Below are 22,632 nucleotides of genomic sequence, written 5' to 3' on the forward strand. Positions count from 1 at the left end.
AATTGATCTCCATGCATCTTTGGATGCATCATTCAACCCCTGTGTCCTGTCACAGAGAATGTTACATGGTGCCATCTTGGGCTCTGATCATATATAATGAAGAGTTGAGTCCAGCTTCTAAGTTGGTCTACACAGGAATCTCTTGCAGTCAGTTCTGCTTACTGATTTTAATCTGGATTAATGTGAAAAGTCATATGAAACCAGAATACATAATGTTGAGACTTTTGCATTTGCTCATTTTGAACTATTGCCAACCATCGTAATCCTCAAAGTTATCAAGAGATCATGATGGCTCCAAATGGCTAGATTTACTGAGTCATGATCTCTGAGATAATGCCCAACAAATGCATTCTTAATACATTGCTTGAGTATCACATGCCAAGGCACTGAGTCTAGAAAAACATTGCTCAAGTGGTTTTACTTTTCCATGTCATTATATTCTAATCTCAAAGTATTAGGCCTATGTTTCATTATAGCAGTGCAAGCCTAGTTTTCCAAGACTAGCTGAACATGTGTCTTGACTAGATTAATATAAAGCAGAGGGTAATGGCACAGAATTTGCTCAGGTCACTTACCACAAAATGTTGTTTAAAGATTTGGCTCCCATAAATCTCAACAGACAAATCTGAGCCTGTGAGCTACTTCATTCATTGTCACCTTTCTGGGTGGAACTACAATGGTGTAAAAGATGGAGGTAAACAGGGGCAAGAACTCACTTCTGGAGATCCCAGTCCAAGTTCCCTGAGTGGTGGTCAAGTCCCAGCTGAGATTCAGAGCCACAGTAGAAAACAGTGGCTGTGTTAGAACCCTGCACACTTGAATTGGTTGCTCTCACAGATTGGGACAGTTCTGAAAAGGAGTCTTGTTTGTGAAGACATAGACACCTTTTATTCATATGACGAAAGAAACTGGAGGAAATTTCCTCCTCTCTGAAAAATTTTACTCCTCAGGAGCTTGGTATCGTGGATTGTCAATGTGTATAACATAGCCATGTTACAAAAGTGAGCTTATAGAAGAAACTAGGAACAATAGTTCAGAATGCATGGGTTCAGTTAGGAGGGACATATTCAAATCCAGATTGTCAGATTCCAAGGACATGCTCCAAATACCCAGAACATATTGTAAAATAAGAGATGTAATTCTATTCAATAAAACTAGGCTTTATGTGTTTATTTAGGGAGACCAAAAAATAATATTTCATAATTCCAAATTGAAAAATTATGTTCTGTAAAGATATCCTTGAAAATCTCAAATCAGTATCTTAATGGACCCAAATATCACTACCCTCTTGATGTTTTAAAAAACCTGGGCCAGCAAGATGGCTCAACAGGTAAAGCCACCTTCCTCCAAGCCTAATGTCTAAATTTGATCCCTAGAACCCAAGTAATGAAAGGAAGGAACTGCCTGCCTAAGTTGTTCTCTGACCCCACAAGACTCACACACACCAGAGGTACATACATGCATATACCTCCATGTATGCATGCACACACACATGCATATACATACATGCACACAGACACACATGCACACATTAAAGGAAGGAAAGAAAATGAAATATCCTCCTAAAAATATATATCAAATATCATTATGTATTTTCATTTCTAATCATCCAAGCTCTATTTTAAAATTACAACTCAAATGTAAGTAATTATCCATATTACCTTTGGCTGACAATAGAAATAGAGGCAACCTAAAACCAAAGTTTTGTGGATGAATAGTTTATAAAGTGACCAAGTACAAATAACAAATGGAAAATATCAATAATCTAGTGTCATAAAAACTCAGGTAGCAAATAGGTCATCTGGGTTGCACAGAATTTCCCATGAATCATTGTATATGATGATATTTTGTTTGTCTTTTATTTATTGAGATAGTGTCTCACTCTCTGTAATCAGGAACTCAACATGTATTCCAGGCTGGCCTCAAATCCATGACAATCCTTCTGTCCTAGCTTTCCAAGAGCTGGGATTATAGACATGAGCCAACAGAAATATCCTCTATTTGTGTTAACACTGACACAAATGATACAGGACCTGAGAGTACACTTTATAAATCACCCTTAATGCATAAGGACTCTGACTACTCTACACCATATAATACATGGTTTAAATAAAAAGTATGGAGAAGGTAAAATGATTTTCTTAGCTTCTTTTGAAATTTCCATCTTCAAATCTTTCTCAGTTTGTTATTCACAAGGATTCTTAATGTCTTGATGCCATTGCTGTTAACAGGAGCTTTGCATTAAATTAGAGCTGTATCCATTTCTCACTAAACCTGAAAAAACCACAGAAATGTCTCTAGGAACTGACAGCAGTATTTTACTTTAACACACTATCTGAGCATGCAGCATAATCATCAGCATGTCTGTACAGTACGACACTCACTCTAACTGTGGGCCATGATGTGACTGGCAGAACTGAGCTATAAATTTAAAACAAATAGTACTCCAGAAATCAAGCCCTTCATTACATCTGCTCACTCTGGCTCCACCGCCACAGTACAGAAATGTCATCCACCATGTGTAGAATGATTCTGACTGTGGACAGCAAGGATGTTCCTGGCATCGGAGCTGAAGATGTGAAAGACAAGGAGGAGGACGTGTAGCCAACAAGATGAAAGGTGAGTGGGGGGCCTGGGATTCCAGGTTGGATGAGTTGCAAGGGGTGACTGCAAATAAAGCTCATGCGAAGTAAAACAACAGTTGCCACAAAATGCCATTAACAGTGGGCCACCATAGATAAAAAGGAGAAAAAGGACTAAGGTATCTGTGCTTTTAAAAATCTCCACACAGGCTATATAAGGGGGAAAATTCTCTTACATTCTTTCTATTTTTTAATTTGATTTAAGAAGTATTAACTCCCACATATTAGACAGTGTTATCTATCTTTCAATAGCTTAACCAAAATACCTGAGAGAACAATATTAAGGGAGGGAGGATTTTTTGTTCACAGTATCAGGATTTAGTCCATAGTTTTTGATTCCATGGGCTGTGGTTCTGTGGGGAAGCTGAGCTTCATGGCATCAGTAGCATGTGGGAGAAAAAGGGGAGGTCCAGGGCACCAGCAGACATGTTGTCCATTACCCTGTACCTCCATCTAGGTCCCTACTATCAAAGTCACATTCATCTCCCAAAATAGCACCACCAAATGAGAAATAATCCTCCTACATGGGCTCTCAGGAGACAGAAGGCACTTCATATCTGAATTATTACATATATCCTTTAAACTTCTGTCAGTTTCCTCTTTAACAAACTTTAAGCCAAGTTTTCTGACCCAACATTGCATTTTCCATTTAGCTTTTCAAAATCAGCACTTGTTGTATACACCATCACTCTATGGAAGAATAGCATGGGGTTGGGGTTTCTTTTCTTTTTGCCTCTGAACTTCAGTTATGGGATTTAAAAAAATGAACTTGATACAGCATTATGGTACTACCACTAAGAATTAGAAGCATATCTGAATGGATAATACTGTGTTTCTTACAAAACAGAGGTGTAGTTTGGGGTCACTTCTTTTTGGCTATAACTTTTTAAACTTAATCATTTTCAGATAAACTATGTCATTCTTTCTATAACTAAGAATATAAATCCTACAATTATGAAAATATGGCTTATTGTCAACACCTTTCTTTCAGAGGCCAGACTTCAGACACTTGATCACACTCAATAATTGCCACCAAAAGGAATGTCTACAGGTTTCTTGAAAGCATGACTTGAAATGAAGCATGTAAAAACTAAAAGACTACAGCATGATTCGCCTTGAGAAACTAAGAAAAACGATGAATCAAAAAAATTAGACAACATGAGGCTGGTAAAACCTGGAGCACAGATTTTTAAGCAGTTGATGGATATATTGACAAAACAATTCCTACTAACTGCCTACCTGGTGCCTACCTCATGAGCATCACTCTCATATTTAAAAATCTACACATTCAGTGGTGGAAGATTTCTCAGTATAATTGATAGTGCATATAAGGTGTGTCTAGTGAACTGTAAGAGTCTCTGAGAGATACACAGTGAAGAATGTACAATGCTTCCAGTATTAGAGGGAGGGGAATGTAACTGTGAACAAAACCAAAAGGCTGAATTTAATACCTGCAGGGGCAAGCTGCAAGTACAGGAGAATAAGACTCCATGTTAGTAGAATTGCTGGGGAACCATCAGGGCAGCAATGAGGACAGACATAAAGCTTATGATTGCAGACTGGCAATATAAAAATGAGAGTGTAGAAAAGAAGGAAGAATGCATTTCCAGTTAAGAACATCTTGTTTTTCCACCAGTACTTACTGCTTCTCTGAGAGACAAATACCAGGTTTGACTTTTGTCCCATTTGCCTAAAATCTCAAGATCAAAATTTACTTGGTCACAAGAAATCTTTTGACTTTTCTAGATTGGTACAAATGTTTGCCATGTTTTCCTCTATTCTCCTCTGTGTATACTCCTATTCTACCAGTATGTTCTTTCTTTGAAGGGGGCATACAAAGTATATAATTCTCTGTGGGAATAAATATTATTAGAGGTTGTCAGTAAGGCATTAATAATACATTCTGATGGCTAATTCAGGTAAGCAGACTAGTTTGATATAATTGTGTGGAATAAATGAAACAACTTCTTAGAAACTAACCATTAAAAATCTTTATCTGGTGAAAACCAGTTACTAATTTTACCGTTAAAAAACATGGCCTGCAGACTGATTTTCTTTTGTGTTTCAGACATTTCACTCTTTAAGGTAAGTATGGGTGAATACTAACTCGAATTTTTATCCCATAAACAAAATCCTTTTGATATGCTCTACTAATAAAGAAGCTAACATAAAACATATCTAAATTCATCATCTAGGTGACAGAGACAAGTCAGAACCAGAACTCAAATTTAGTTAGAGTTACTTTTATGAGAATGAAACTTTTAAAAACATGCCAGTGTTTGAAAATATATAGGACTGTTTCTGCATTATGTATGAACAATTATCAATTAAGCTGTTGTTTTAAATGCCTGTTAAAACAGACATAATTCACCTGGGGCTGGGAGAGATGCCTAAGCAGCTACTTGAGTTCTTCATAACTTTCTTGAGGAAAAGGATATTGCTAATGATTCAGGCTGGCTTGAAACTGGTAATGCAACCTTCCAAGTCCTCAGCCTCCTGATTGCTGGCAACACACGAGTGGGCCACCACACACTTTTTCTAATGTTAAAAAATGTTCTTACTTTGTTTTCTTATCACCTGGACTATATTCCATTATCTTTGGTGATATAACATCTACAATTCTTTTCATTCACAGATATTCAGTGCATTTCTTTTTTTCTTTACAGAGGAATTGTCTGTGTGTGTTTGTCTCTGTATATGTATATGAACATGTGTACAGGTAGCTCTCCTCTCTCCTCCTCTCTCTTTCCTCTCTCTCACTCTCTCTTTCCCTCTTTCTCTTTCTCTTTCCTTCTTTCTCTTTCTCCTCTCTCTGTCTCTCTCTGTCTCTGTCTCTGTCTCTGTCTCTCTCTCTCTCTCTCTCTCTGTCTTCTTCAAATGCTTGCCATCTTAATTTTGAGAGTCACTGAACTTGGCACTCACAGAGGAATGGCTGGCAAGTAAGCTCTGGAAATCCAACTTTTGTCAGTAATTCACACTCTACACTAGGGGAACATGCATGCACCACCATAATTGATTTTTAAGTTGGGCGTAGGTGTTCAAATGTGGGTGCTTATATGGCAGGCATTTTTACTGAATGAGCCATTCCTCTGGCATATTTCTGTGGTTTTTAAATTCAAAGTAATCAAGTGTTTACTTGCTTATGTGGCTTTTACTATAACAAACTAAGGGTCATGATCACAAAATGATGCAATGCCTGAAAGTCAACAAGCCAGCATGACTTGCTGTAGCATTTGTAAAACTGAAGCTTATTTATGATGCTATCGAAGGAAGGTAGGAAATTAGTTCCACTGGGAAGAAACTGGGAAATGAACCACAAAATAAATGTTATTTATGTTCCTGGGTGTTGGCAACAACACAACTCAGATATGACAAGCAGGCTCTGTCCCTTGCCTCCTACTTAGGGACTAGAGGTACCTGAGATGTCTGTGAGAACCAACTTCAGAAACCCAGGGATCATGTTTTCTCAGCCTTGGACCTCCCTGACATAGCTCTTCAGTTTCTTCTAAATTGAATCCTCAAACATTCAACTTGGCCATTCCATGATAAATTTAGAGATCATGTGTAATTCCACTAACCAAATGAATAGTAATTACTAAATAACAGTGGGTTGTTGGGTTCTTTGTTCTATAATTAAAATGACCATGAGAGTCATACCTCTCCATGCCAAATAGCCTATTGAGGTTCTAAATGTAGGAATATGGGCAAGCAGAAGGGGGGATTGTTGAAAAGGTATACTGACCTGTGAAATATAAGTTTTTAGTAACAACTAGGTATGGCATAGGATTATTAAAATAAGTGAAAATTAGATTATATATAGAATCTTTGTATTTCATTACAATGAAATAATATGTTTCAAAAGTTAAAAAAATGCATTCACCTATAGCAGTAGTTCTCAACCTTCCTAATACTGTGACCCCCTTAGTACAGTTACTCATGTTGTGGTGACCCCCAACCACAAACTTATTTTTGCTGCTACTTCATAACTGTGCTTTTGCTACTGTCATGAATCATAATATAAATAATGTTTTCCAATGGTCTTAGGAGACCCCTGTGACAGGGTGGTTCAACCCCTCGAGGGGTTGAGACCTATGGGTTGAGAACTGCTGGGCTAAAGCACCAAGTACACTTACTCAGTGTTCACTGTCATTAACTTCCTGTATTTCCAGATAGCAAACATCTCTACTATAAGAAAAACATTATTCCTAAATGACTCATTGTTTATCTGATGCTTAAGGGAGATTTTTCTTAAATCTTAAATAAAGCACCATTCTTAACTAAACTGAGCTTAGTTTAGGATTACAGAACATCAGTACTAATGTGAACAGAACTCATCAAAAGCTATCTTTATTAAAGCCAAGGGAATGGTGCCTAGTCTAGAATACTCGAGTTATAGAGACTGCCCCTGTGGCCTAGACATCCATTGAGAATCCCTGAATGATTATAATATTCAGATGATTATTTTTCAGAAAGAAATTACATTTATGTTCTTCCTCTTACAATTATTCCCACTGTGGTTTGTGCTACATGGCAGGAAATGAGCCCCCAACATACCTCATTGAACTGTTACTCATTCTACTAGATATATTCAACATCTATGACATGAGCACTTTGGTGTCATGTTTTTAGTTATTTTTTATTTGAGTGTTTGAAGATACAGCATGTGTGCCCATGTCCATAGAGGCCAGAAGAGGGCATTGGATTCCCCCAAGCCAGAGTTACAAGTAGTTGTGAGTCACCCAACATGAATGCTGGGAACCAAACTCAGGTGCTCTGGAAAGACAGCAGACACTCAACCACTGAGCCCTCTATCCAGGCCCTGTTAATTGGTTTTGAGTGACATATATGCATGGTCTCTAATTTGTGACTATAAATTACATCATAACAGCCTTTAGCTTTTGAGTTGTCACAACTGATCTTTTGATTCCAGTTAAGAGACAGAAAAAAATCTAAAAAAAACTCATTTATAAGGAAAATTGTGTTTTCTCCTTTCATGGGGCCAGGGAACTGTTAGGATGAATATTAAATAATGATATTTCTACTTCTGGATAGAACAAAATAGAACAGGATGGGATGGTAATGACAAGTAATTAGGCAAATGGACAATATCTAGAAAGAGATGCTGAAGAATTTCATCTAGCTGGGCGTGGTGCACACCTGTTATCCCAGCACATGAGAGGCTAATGCTGAAAACAACGAGTTTGAGAAATACCTAGGCTACAAGAGAAGATATTTTCTTGAAAACAAAAATGATCTCCATCTGCCAGTTAGAAATCACAAGCTCACAGACTGTAACACTATAAGAATGGCCTATCAGCAAGGTGTTGGTGGTGCACGCCTTTAATCCCAGCACTTCGGAGGCAGAGGCAGGCAGAACTCTGTGAGTTCGATGCCAGCCTGGTATACAGAGAGAGTTCCAGGACAGCCTCCAAAACAATACAGAGAAACCCTGTCTCGAAAAAAAAAAAAACAAAGCAAAATAAACAAACAAAAAAAATTGGCCCATCTAAAATGGTCTCTGTCTTTCCTCTTCCAGTTTGTACCCACCTCTTACACTTTCCAGTGACCTGTGACAGTTTTTTTTAATTAAAACAACTGTATAATGAAAGGGTTTTTAATTAATGATCATCAGAATGTGGAATGTGCCACTTTATTTTTGTCACATTTCTCATACTACATCAAGTCTGCTATAAATGTAATCCTGTAGAAACCCTGCCTTTAAAATGTTTGATGCAACAAAAATATTGCAAGGAAAGGGGAGAACTAGATTTAAAAAATTCTGTACACTTGCAGTGACTCATAAGGAAGAAGAGTTAGTCCACATAATTAGTAATCCACTGAACAGTGAAGGAGGTAAACCTTAAATTTCTCCATGCCATGAGGGCAGGCTGTAGGTGACCCTTATATAAAAGTAAGAAAATAACAATACCAGGGTCCTTAAAAAGAAAAAGGAAAATAATCCACAACCCTGGATAATTCATTCCTCCTCCTCATGTTTTTGTCATTCTTTCCCTTTCTGTGTCTCAGTTAACACCACATGCATGCATACAACATACACGCATGTGCCAGAAGAGCGAAGAGAGTAAGACTGAAGAGGGAAGGCTGCATTCATCTCACAATACAAATACTCCAATATTTTATTAGCTTACCAAGAATGCAAATGAGGTTACATTGAACTACAAAAAGAAAGGAGTATACAACCAAACCTATATTACAAAGTAAGTCTTTTTTAAGTAAATGCACTATACCAAAGCTTGAGAGAATTCTGACGTGGCATAAAGGTTCTCTTTGATGAAGACCCTTTGACACTTTCTATAAGAGAAGCTCTTACCCTGTGACTCCTGTAGCTCAAATAATAAAAGCCCAGAGACAGATCTTCTCTGAAGATCAAAGAAGCAAAGAGCCAGTCTTTAGAGTTCTCACCTCTACCAATGCTCAGACCAAAGGAACGACCCACTGAACCTCAGATTGCATCTCCACACTGCACTGCTCTCCACCAAGCCTCAGAATCTTAGACTGCCTCTGAGACTGCACTGAGCACCTTATATACTCTCTAGTGCTGGGATTAAAGGCGTGAGTTCTGTTTCTCTTTTAGAGTGATTTACTCGCATGTACCCTGGGTGGCCTTGAACTCGCAGAGATCTATCTGCCTCTGTCTCCTGAGTCCTGGGATTAAAAGTGTATGCCACCACTGCCCAGCTTCTGTGGCTATAGCTGTCTTTGCATTCTGATCTTCAATGGCTTTATTAGATCATAAATAATATATCACCACAGGTTCCATGTTAGGACTTCCAAGATCCTTTGAAAATAATCAAAGACCAGATTTTACAGGCCTGAATTTGTGACATTCAATAATGATTCAGCAATGTATGGGTGAGAATTTCTTTTCAGTATTATGATATTATTTTTGTCAAATCATTGTACAGTTAGAAAGCAGCCTACAGGGTGTATTATATATAGTTACTGTACTGTACAGGTTCCTATGATTATTGGAGCAGATGACAGGAAAAAAGAAAATCCTCTGTTAGACATCTCTACCTCTCTACAGACTCATAGTACCTCCAAACAACACACCGGTCTACTCAGAAGTGCCACTATAGTCTTTTAATAAAAAAGAAGGTATTCACACTATTCATTTGACACTGATTATAAAATTCCCCAATGGTCGGTTTCTTACCAAAGCAAACTGTGGGGGCATGTGGCATTTAAGTCATTTCATTATAGAAGAAAAATTACTTAGAAGGAAGAGTCCCTGGTTTGTAATGAATTATGTATAAGTCACTCCAGCACAGTATTTCAATCACTTCAGTATTTTTACCCACCAAAAAAGTGTGTTGGTAATGAGGCATGAGAAGCTATTAACTGAACCATTCACACATCAAATAGATGTTGTTGTCAGTTTGTTTTCTCAATGGAAATAATGAACAACTGATTTATTTATAACTGGTAATTATGATAATACACCTTCATTTCCCTTCATCTCATTATAGTATAGATACATCCTGATTGTCTTATTTCATACCCAACCTAAAACCATTTTCCCATAACTTCAATGTTTCTTTGGCCTCTGGTCTAACTTCTACAGATTAGGCTCCCTTGTCTCATGTTTCCTTTCAATATTTTATCTTTCACATCAGAAGAATTTATCCATATCCTAAATCTAAAAGATGCTTAATTCAAAGTCAATAGAGAGTACATGTGTATGATATGTGCATAATCACTATAAAGTGGCACCTCAGCATTTGATTATTAAGTTCACATTGTTTTCCTTCCTGCAAAGGAAATGGACCCAGATAGAAAAGATAATGAAGGATAGCTTGCTCTCAAGGAGAATGAATCAGGGAAAGGAGGTCTGAAAGATGACTCAGTTGGTAAAGTGCCTGTCACACAGTCACTAGAGACATGAATTCAAATCTCCAGGATCATCATGGCTCACATCTACAATCCCAAAGTTGAGGGGAAGATCCATGAGCCTCATTGGCCAGTCAGCCTAGCAAATTAGTGAACTACAGATCCAGTGAGAGATCTTGCCTCAAAGAGTAAGGTGGAAAATAAATGAAGAAATAATGCACATATATCTGACTTCAACAAATACTTTATTTCATTGATAAAACAATTATTTTAAATTTTAGGGCAGAGAATAAAAATTCTCTTGAAAATTTCATTTCTAATCCTGTAATTATTTCTTAGATAAATATTAAATAATTTTTCAATTCCTGCTACATGACAATCTGGACTCTGGACTTGTTCAAGGTGGGGGGGGGCTGCTTTTACCATTTGTAAAAATATCCATCCCTTTCACAGAAAATCATCCTTAAGACACATGTAAAAGCTACATTTCAGAGCTACATCTAGAAAGTTAAAAGCCCTGCTGATAAATGGTCATGTTGTACTCCCAGTGAGGAACAGAGTAATGTCCTATCTTCTTGATATTTTGATTCGGGAATCTAGGACTGGGTTACACTCAGGAATACCAAGCCAGAATAAGCTTCCACTTCCTGTGGCATGTCCCAGCTTTCTCGTTTTTTTTTCATGCTTTTTCTTCTTCCTAATTCGACTTGGCTAATCTTGCTTAAAGCCTCTTTTACAATAAGCAGTATACATTATTTTTGGAGAAGTGAAATACGCAAGCAAATAATCTAAGAATGCCATTATCAAAGTTACTTCTCTTTTTCTTTTACTGAAAATGAATTTTTCCATAAAATATATTCTAATGATGGTTTCCCCTCCCCTGACTCCTTTCAGACCCACCCCGCCTTATATTCTATCCAGATAGGAGTGTAAAGGAAACACACAAGTAACATCATAGGACAACTTAGATTTATTATAAATCTGAGTGCCTTGAGTCCTAAACATCTGAATTCAGTGTGTGTGTGTGTGTGTGTGTGTGTGTGTGTGTGTGTGTGCGCGCGTGTGTGTGTGTGTGGTGTGTACATGTGCGCACACATGTGCATTGATTGGTTGGTTGGTTTTTGCTTTGCTTTGTTTTGTTTTGAGACAGGGCCTCACTATTGAGCTTTGCCTGGCCTGAACTCAGTATTAAACAAGACTGGCCTCAAACTCAGAGAATCTCCCTGCCTCTGCCTCCTTCCTGTCTCCTCCCTTCTCCCAATTACTCTTGCCTCCTCCTGTCTCCTGCCTCCTGTCCCTGCCTTAAGTGGTGGTTTTTAAAGACATGTGCCATTATGTCAAATTTAATTAAATTATTATGAAACATGGAGATAAATATATGCAATCTACTCTAGTCATCTGATGAATAGCCATAGAAGAAAATCCAAAAATGTTATATATGACCACTGTTTCTATGTATTCAGATTATGTGTCTTTCTATGCATTTGTATACACATCTATATGCATATATACATATGTTGTATGCATACATGTTTTTATTTGTTATGCAATGTTCTATATTTATACTTTCATTCAATAATTCAATAAAACTAATTAAGAACTTACTGTGTTCAAGACACCACCATGGTCTAAAAGAAAAGAATTAGGAAAGACAGAAAAAAAATAAACACTTATATGAGACTCAACTCAAATTCAAAATAGGAACTTTAATTATAAGTAATGGAAACAATGGTTATTAAAAAACCTAAGTCTGTCTGTAGAGCCCATAGCAATATAGTAAAACACAACCCCCTGCGTGTATTGGTCGACTTTCACGAAGGTCACCCTGCTCCTTGAACTTATGATTCTTTAACTAAAAATATAGATGAAATTTAATCATGTGCTCTTCAGATTCTGCAAGCTCCAACATTAGGGGAAAAAAAACCTATAGTCCATAAGTTTGATTTAAACTGGGAGCTGAAAGCTCATTCTTCACCTGTAATGACTTTTTGGATGAACAGCAATTCCAGCTAACCAAAATCCCATCTCCTTTTCCTTCTTGTGATTGCAAATAGATGGAGGCAACGGCTGACCGTGAGATGTGGATGAGTAGTTAGGACTCACAGAAAGACAAGGCTCTGTCTAAAGATGTTATGGAATTGTTTCTGCAGCCCAACATTTGCAGACACTAGGAAATGCAAAGAGTGAGAGAAAGAGGGAGTAGACAAGAAGCTCAGAAAATAACAGAATAAAAGTTATGCAACTTTTTTCCTCAGACTTTTATAAAAAATACCTTGTGATATTTCTTTCAGAATTTTTGAATATGAAATTTTCAATCATGAATTCAAGATGACTACAGGATAAACAGCAAAGTTTTATCATTCATTTGCAAGGTCTTGATTTGAAAAAATAAATTTTGTTGATAAAATTCAAGGTTAAATGAAATACCGTGAAGCTGTAATGTTAGGTTAATAGTGAGGAGCCTTGGGGATCACTGCTAGCACAGGTGTTCAACATATTTATTAATGGCTTGGAAGAGTAGTGAACATTATGAATGCACATTTGCATGACTGCGGAGTTATTTATAGCTATCAGAACAGGTGAGTGACTGCTTTTCTTGACCTATCCAAAAGCAATTATTTTACACACTGTAGCAAATGGTCAACAAAAGAAAATTATTGTGAAGTAGGTGGGATTAAACAAGTTTTCTTAATATGATAATAGCAATAAAAATAGTATTGCCTTGCAGGCAATAGTGGGCATATCTAAGACATCTGTCTTGTGAACAGTGCAGGACAAAATAAAAAGATACCCAAAGAAGGGCTGAATAATGAATGCAAAAAATTGCTGAAAATTCTTAGAAAAGATCTGTTTAAAGGATAATTTTACAACCCTAAACTACATACTGACATTATCTAGGGATTTCCTAGTTTCCCATCAGTTGGAAGTCGCAGCTGTATCTAGGATGGGAATGAAGGCAGCAACACCCCCTTCTCTCCTCTGCTTTGCTTTGTTCTAACCGACTTTACTAATGTTACTTTTTTTTTAGTCTTCCTGTATTAAAGACCTCATCACTCAGAAAGTCGCACATAATACTTTTTCACAAGATAGAATAATCCCAAACATGGTAGCATTTATTCTACTATAGACTCCCCTCAAGCTAACATTACTTAATCATTCTGTGTATATAAGAAAAGTTTAAGTATGGTGATATAAATTGGAAAAGAATGACATAGTTTAAGTTATAAGTTGTTTGTTACTATACATGTAAACATAACTTTTAAAATTCTTGGAAACCGAAAATTTAATGTTACTAATTTTATATTTGCTTTATTTCTATAATCTTGAGCTAAAACAGGTCAATCTCTAAAATGTGTGTTGATGCTACATCATCTACTTTTTGTTATTTATTTTTTAAATTTACTAGTTTATTCATGATTTTGAGTCTCTTTCTTACTATTGGATACTAACTGTACAAAATAATGAATTTCATTCCCCACCCTTATCCCACTTCCTTATTCTCTCACACTACTTATGTAGTCACCTTTGACTAGAGTGAGTTGAACTCTCAATGTAGTTTTGATATACATTTTCTTCACAGCTGCAGACATTCCACACAATCTTTTGTAGGTTTTTTGTTGTTGTTGTTTTGTTTTTTTTGTTGTTGTTGTTTTTTTTACGAGACAGTGTTTCTCTGTATTGTTTTGGAGGCTGTCGGTCCAGCCTGGCCTCAAACTCACAGAGATCCGCCTGCCTCTGCCTCCTGAGTGCTGGGATTAAAGGCATGTGCCACCACCGCCCAGCAATCTTTTGTAGTTTTGATATACATTTTCTTCACAGATGCAGACATTCTACACAATCTTTGCTGGCCAGGTAGATTCCTTTACTTGAAAGGTGTCCAGTTCATTTGTCCATTTATTTATGTGTTCTTTTTTTTATAAACTACAGATGTATTTATAGCATTATGAAAAACACATTTTTTATGAGTTTTTTTTAAAGTTTCAATTTAGATTAGAAACAAGGTTGCTTCACAAGTCAGTTCCAGGTCCCTCTCCCTTTCCCTCCCCTCCTCCTGTGCCCTCCCCCCAACCCCCCTTTATCCCCTCATTTCCCCAGGGAGGGTGAGGCCCTCCATGGGGGTGTCCATAGTCTGTCATTTCATCCAGGTCACATTGTTGGATGGGAGTTCAAAGTCCGTGTGTATACTCAGGGTTAGTACTGATCTACTGCCCAAAGCTCAATAGATTATTTATTTGTTCTATGTGTGAGTTCAGTGTAGATTCTGGATATTACCCTCTAGATGAATAGATAGCAAGCATTGTCTCCCTCTATGTAGTCTATAGCTGCATACTGCTACCAAGAGCTATGTCAGAGCCTTTTAATGAAACACAATCTCATCTGTCAATGCTGGCTGTTGTTTCTAGAGTGAAGGGAGTCATTTTAGCAAAGTCCCTGTCTGAGGCCAAGTCCTTGGCTGTTTCTGTATCTTTGAATCTTTCTTCTACGTTTTCCTCTATTAGCATTACTGTTTCTTGGTATCCTCCCCAAACATCTTTGATTAACTGGTTTTTATACAGGGTTATAGGCAGAGATCAAGTTTCAGTTCATTCAATGAAGAAAGAGGTCATCTTGTCTCCGATGTATACTTTTAACATCTTTGTCACATCAGATACCTATTGCTGTGTAGGTTTAATCCTAGTTGCTTTGTTGTCATCTGTTATAGTGCTCATAACAAGGAGATCTGAGTGTTGGTCTATGTGCAAACCTAAGAAAAAATTCCCACAATAGTGTATGAACTGGCTTTTTGGAGCCAATTCCCTATGGTGGGATACCTTGCTTAAACTTGATACAGGGGGGGGGTGGGAAATGGGGCGTTGCTCCAACCTCAACTTGGTATGTCAGACTTTGTTGACTCCCCAAGGTAGGCTTATCCCCTCTGAGAAGTAGATGGGGAGTGGGAAGGAGGGAGGTTCAGGGGGGAGCAGGAGAAGTGAAAGGAGGGGGAACTGGGGTGGTTTTGTAAAATGAAAAATAAGTAAATAAAAAAGAATTCCTGCATGTTTAAAATCTTAAGTGTTTTTAAAGGACACTCTTGATTTGAAACACTTATCAATTTCACTACATCATTTGACAAACTACCATCAGAGATTAAGAAAGCAAACAAAGAGAGTTCATTAATGAAGCCAAACACTTGGGGTTGGGGCAGAAGCCCAGTTTGTAAGGAACTTGCTGTCTGAGAATGAGAGCCTGCATTCTAGCCCCAGCCCTCACTCAAAAGCTGTGCACAGCAGGGCATACCTGTAATCCCAGCACTGGGGAGGGAGAGACAGAAGACTCCCTGGAGCTGCTGGCTATTTGGTCTAATCAGTGACCTCCAGGTAACTAGCCAATCAGTGACCTCCAAGTACAGTGAGAAAAACAGGTTAGAGAAGAGATTGAGGAAGATTCCTGACACTGACCTCTCACACCACACACACATACACACACACACACACACACACACACACACACACACACACACACACACACAAAGTGGGGGTGGGAGGATCTCAATAAAAGACAGTTTGGGATCAAGAAATGTAGAGTGAAGCCTTTTCCTTGCCAGCCGCTTTGGTTTTTCCCCACCAGTTGCCTGGGCTCTGCCGTGTTGCAATCCCCAAATAACACACAAGATGCTGTATTAATTATGAAGCTGTTGGCCTTGCTTGTTTCTTACTGGCTAGCTCTGACTTAAGTATTTAAACCATCTAAGTACTTCTCTTACCGGACAGACATCTTACTTCTCTGGTGGGCTACATGACGACTCTCTGTGTTTCTCCTCCCCAGAGTCTTCCTGGACTCCTAGTCCAACCTACCTTGCTTCCCTATTGGCCAACAGTACTTTATTGACATATACACAGGACTTCCCCATCAAAGAAAGTAAACAAGAAATCTTTGTTCAAGCCTCAAATTTATTGTTTGAAACTGTCTATCCAAAACTTTAAATTCATAATTTGGAGAATAATTCATACATCAATTCTGATTATTTTTTCTTTTAGATCTTCCAGTTATTCTGCTTTACAATTTTAGCAAGAAAAAAAAAAACAAGTGGTGAATGAGAATACATTAGCAGATGGTCACGTGTCATGTGCAAATAACCTATCAATCATGCTGGTATTTTTAGGCATTGTCAAATTTAATTCCATCTCTAGGGGAGTAGATTTGCACTTAACAGTGTGTAATACATCATATTTATTTTTAAAGCATGTATCAGAATGTTCCTTGGTAATCATATATGAAACCATCCCCCACCCTACCCATTTTGGTTTCTCAGACAAGTAGAAAGCTGTGGGTCTCCTAGTAGATACTAAAACATTTTCTAAGAGAAATGTGTTTGCATTGTTTATAAAAACAAACATTTTTGTGTCTGGTAAGATATTTGTCTGTTAACACCAAAGTAAATCTAAATCAGACCTAAAACTATGAAAAAGCACTTGAGAAGCTAGAATTTGGTTTTGATTTACATAGAAAAGATCTGCTTTTTTCTCAATATTGAGCTCACATTGCCCAAAGAAATATAATGTTTTCACTTAGTTGTAACGTTTACACATTGGGCAATGACTATGAAATTTTTAATCGTTTTTCCTTTTGATTCTTTGTGAATTTCACGTCATGAATTATGATCCCACTTATCTCCCAGTCTTCTCCCATCTGCCCTCTACTTTTGTAACTTCAACCCAAATAAAAACCAAATTTCAAAACAAAACATAAATCTTTTTGGGATCTGCTGGCCTGGGGACTGTGGGCAGGTTGCCTTGCCCCCTGCAAACCAAGCAATTCAGGGGAGATGTGAGTGTGGCCACCTGTCTCATGCCAGACCTCTGCTTGCTCTCTTTGGGATCTTCTGGCAAGGGGACTATGGGCAGGTCAAATCAGCCCAGGCAGAACAAGCTATACAGAGTCTGCTGACATGGCAGTGCTAGTCCCGCCTCCACCCATGGGGAGATGGAGTGTCTCAGACCCATCTGCACCGACCATGAGACCCATCAGAGTATTAGACCTGCTTATACCCACCACCAGAAAAGAACCTTGGACCTGTACAAAACAGGAGAAGAACAGATCCCACCAGCACCCACTGGAAGAAGGGATGGAAAGACAATAATATAAGGACATATTCAACAACAGATAAATGAATGTGATGTCACCAGAGTCTAGGGACTCCACACCAGCAAGACCTGAACAACCCAACATAGATGATGCCGAAGAGAATGACCTTAAACACAACTTCATGAAGATGATATAGACCCTAAAAGAAGAAATGAGAAAATCCTTTAAAGAAATGAAAGAGAAAACAAACAAAAAAATTTAAGAAATGGAAGCAAAGACAAACCAAAAATTCCAAGAAAGAAACAATTCAAACAGTACAGGGCTAAAAGTTGAAATAGGGACAATAAAAAAACACAAGACCCAGCAATTCCACTCTTAGGCATATACCCAAAAGATGCCCATTCAAGCAAAAGAATGTCTGTTCAACCATGTTCACAGCAGCATTATATGTAATAGCTAGATCCTGGAAGCAACCTAGATACCCCACAACTGAAGAATGGATAGAGAAAATGTGGTACACTACTCAGTGGAAAAAAATAGAATCTTGAAATTTTCAGGCAAATGGATGGCACTAGAAGAAACCATCCTGAGTGAGGTAATCCAGTCACAAAAAGACAAACATGGTATGTACTCACTCATATATGGATTTTAGATATGGATTAGGGGAATGTCAGCCTACAGTCCCAGAGCCAGTGAGTCTGGGAAACAGGGAGGTTCCCAAGAGATATGCATGATACCCCAGAGAAGTGTAATGACCCAAGGTCTCCTGAGCAGATTCGGAAAATAGGGGGAGAAGAGAGGAAACCAGGAAAAAGAGAAGGGGATAAGACTAGGGGAGAAAAAGGCATGGGGGAGCAGGAAGGTTGAGTTGAGGTAAGAATAGAGGAGAGCAGGATGAGAGATACCATAATATATTGAGTCATTATAGGGTTGAGGAGAGAGCTGACACTATGAGATCTCCAGAGATCTACAAGGATAACGCCAACTGGAAAACTAAGCAATAGTGGAGAGACTACATTAATAGCCCCTCCTTGATGACAGGATTGATGACTACCTTATATGCCATCCTAGAACCTTCATCCAGTGACTGATGGAAGCAGAGATAGATACCCACAGCTACACACTGAACTGAACTCCTGGAACCCAATGACAGAGATGGAGAACTGATGAACAAAGGGGTCAAGACCGTGCTGGTGAAACCCACAAAGACAGTTGACTGGACAAGGGGGAGCTCTTGAACCCCAGACTGATGGGTGAGAAGCCAACAGGGGACTGATTCAGACTCCATGAATGTAGTGTCAATGAGAAGGCCTCAGAAATCTCTGGGGCCTTGGGTAGTGGATCAGTGTCTACCATGGCAAACGAATGAACTTTGGGAGCTTATTCCAAATAGAGGGATGCTGTCTCAGCCTGGATACATGGGGAAGGGCCTAGATCCTACCCCGGATGAAATGACAGACTCTGGAGATCCCCCAAGGAGGGCTTCACCCTCCCTGGGGAATGATATGGGGATTGGGTGGGGGGCTGGAGGGGTGTTGGTGGAGGGACAAGGAAGGAGGGGTAGGAGAGGGAGCTGGGATTGATATGTGAAGCATTCATGTTTCTAATTTAAATAAAAACATATAATGAGGAAAAAACACAGTCTGAGGAAATACTGGAATTAGAAAAGCAGGGTAAACAATCAGGATATACAGATGCAAGCATAACTAACAGAATACAAGAGATGGAAGACAATCTCAGGCATTGAAGATACACTAAGAGAAATATATTCATCGACCAAAGAAAATCGTAAGTCCAACAAATCCCTAATACAAAATATCCAGGAAATATGGAACACCATGAAAAGGCCAAACCTAATAATAATAAGGGATAAAAGAAGGTGAAGAAAACCAACCAAAGGTGCAGAAAACATATTCAACAAAATCACAGAAGAAAACTTTCCCAACCTAAAGGAAGACATGCCAATGAAAGCACAAGAAGCCTACAGAACACCAAATCGAGTGGACCATAAAAAAGTCCCCTGACCACATAATAATCAAAATACCAAACACAGAGAATAAAGAGAGAATATTAAGAGCATCAAAGGAAAAAGGCCAAGTAACATATGAAGACAAACCATCAGAATTACACCTGACTTCTCCATGGAAACTCTGAAAGCAAGAAGGTCCTGGATACATATTCTACAAACACTAAGGGACCACAGATGCCAGGCCAGACTACTATACCCAACAAGCTTTAAATCACTATAGATAGAGAAAACAAGATATTCCACGACAAAACCAGATTTAAACAATACATAGCCACTAATCCAGCCCTACAGAAAGTACTGGAAGGAAACTCCAACCAGAGGAAGTTAACTACACTCACAAAAATATAGACAGTAGATAATCCCAATTTACTAAAATAGAAAAGAAAAAGCCGAGTAAATCCACACACAATACCACCAACAACCAAAGTAAACAAGAATTAACAATCAATGGTTCTTAATTTCCCTCAATATTAATTGTCTTAACTCACCTATAAAAAGACACAGGCTAACACAATGAATACAAAGACAGAATTCATCCTTCTGCTACATACAAGAAACACACCTCAACTCAAAGACAGACATTACCTCAGAGTTAAGGGTTGGGAAAAGATTTTCCAATCAAATGGACTCAAGAAACAAGCTGATGTAGCTAACTTAATATCTAACAAATTAAACTTCAAACTAAAATCAATCAAAAGAGATGAAGAAGGTCATTCCATATTCATCACAGGAAAAATCCATCAGATGAAGTCTCAATTATGAACATCTATGCCCCAAATACAAAAACACCCATGTTCATAAAAGAAACATTTCTAAAACTCAAATCACACATAAGACCTCAAAGTCATACATAAAACCTCACACTCTCACCACCAGACAGAAACTTAACAAAGAAACAAAAGAACTAACAGAGGTTATGACCCAATGGGTTTAACAGACATCTATAGAACATTCTATCTAAACACAAAAGAATATACCTTCTTCTCAGTGCCACATGGAACCTTCTCTAAAATTGACCACATATCCCGCAGATCTTGAAAGAACAATACTCAACTTTATATGAAAAACAAAAGACTCAGGATAGCCAAAAGAACCTGTAAAATAAAAAAACTTCGAGGGGCATCACCATCTCTGACTTCAAGCTCTATTATATAACTATAGTCCTGAAAATAGCTTGGTATTGGCACAAAAATAGAAAGGTATCCAAAGGAATCGAATTGAAAATCCTGATACTAACCCACGCATCTACAAACACCTAATTTTTGACAAAGAAGCTAAAATTATACAATGGAAAAAAGAAAGCATCTTCAACAAATGGTGGTGCATAATTGGATGCTGGCGTGCAGAAGACTCCAGATAGATCCATACGTATTGTCATGCACAAAATTAAGTCAAAGACCTCAACATAAATCCAGCCACACTGAACCTTTTAGAAGACAAAGAGGGAAGTTACCTTAACAAATTGATACTGCTTCCTGAACATAATACTAGTAGTACAGACATGAATATCAACAATTAATAAATGGGACCCCCTGAAACTGAGAAGCTTCTGTAAGGCAAAGGACACATTCAACAAGACAAAAAGGCAGTACACAGAATGGGAAAAGATATCCAACAATCCCACATCTGGCACAGGGCTGATTTCCAAAATATACAAAGAACTCAAGAAGCTAGTCACCAAAACACCAAATAATCCAATTAAAAAATGAGTTACAGAACTAAATAGATAATTCTCAATAGAGTAATCTAAAATGGCTCAAAGTCACTTAAGAAAGTACTCAACATCCTTACCCAACAGGGGAATGCAAATCAAAACAACTCTGAGATATGCTCCTGTCAGAATGGCTAAAATCAATGACAGTATATGATGGAGAGGATGTGGAGAAAGGGGAATACTCCTCCAGTGCCGGTGGGAGTGCAAACTCATACAGCTACTTTGGAAATCAGTATGGAGGTTCCTCACGAAATGGGAATCAGTCTACCCCAAGATCCAGCAATTCCACTCTTAGGCATATACCCAAAGGATGCACAAACAAGGACATTTGTTCAATTATATTCATAGCAGCCTTATTTGTAATAGCTAGAACCTGGAAGCAATCTAGATGCCCCTCAACCTAAGTCTGGATAAAGAAAATGTGGTACATTTACACAATGGAGTACTACTCAGCAGAAAATCAATGGAATCTTGAAATTTACAGGCAAATGGATAGAATTAGAAGCCATCCTGAGCCTACAATCCACATCTCCAGAGAAGCTAGGAAACAAGGAGGACCCTAAAAGAGGTATACATGGTCCCCCAGAGAAGGGGAAAGGGACAAGATCTATTGAGCAAATTGAGAGTATGAGGGAGGGAAGAGGGAATTAAGAGAAAGAAAAGGGGAGAGGAGGACATGAGGGAGCAGGAACATAGAGTTGGGGGGAAAATACAGAACAAGAAAAGAGGTACCATAAAAGAGGGAGCCATTATAGGTCTAAAGAGAAATCTGACACTATGGAAATGTCCAGAGATCTACAAGTATGACCCCAACTAACAATCTAAATAATAGTGGAGAGGCTACCTTAAATTCCCTTCCCCTGTAATGATTTGGTGACTACCATATATGCTGTCCTAGAACCTTTATCCAGTAGCTGATGGAAGCAGAAGCAGACACCCACAGCTAAATACTGAGCAGAACTCAGTTGCAGAGATGGAGGAGTGATGAGCAAAGGGGTCAAGACCATCCTGGAGAAACCCACAGAAACAGCTGACCTGAACAAGGGAGGAGCTCATGGACCCCAGACTGATAGCTGGGAAACAAGCATAGAACCAACCCAGGCCCCCTGAACATAGGTGTCAGTTAGGAGGACTGGGCAGTCTATGGGGCCTCTGGTAGTGGATCAGTATTTATCCCTACTGTACAAATGGACTTTGGAGCCCATTCCTCATAGAGGGATACTCTCTCAGCCTAGACACACGAGGGAGTGCCTAGACCCTGCTCCAAATGATGTGACAGACTTTGACGATTCCCCCATGGAAGGCCTCACCCTCCTGGGGAGCAGAAAGGG

At 38.4% G+C, this 22,632-nt stretch overlaps 1 protein-coding gene across 19 annotated transcripts in view; it reads right to left on the bottom strand.

The window, feature by feature from the left end:
* Positions 1-22,632, bottom strand: part of Ctnna3 (catenin alpha 3) — a 1,429,068-nt gene that overhangs the window by 984,115 nt on the left and 422,321 nt on the right. The gene's annotated exons all lie outside the window — the stretch shown is intronic.

Source organism: Mesocricetus auratus, unplaced genomic scaffold (assembly GCF_017639785.1).
Source record: "Mesocricetus auratus isolate SY011 unplaced genomic scaffold, BCM_Maur_2.0 Super-Scaffold_100027, whole genome shotgun sequence".
Taxonomy (NCBI): Eukaryota; Metazoa; Chordata; class Mammalia; order Rodentia; family Cricetidae; genus Mesocricetus; species Mesocricetus auratus.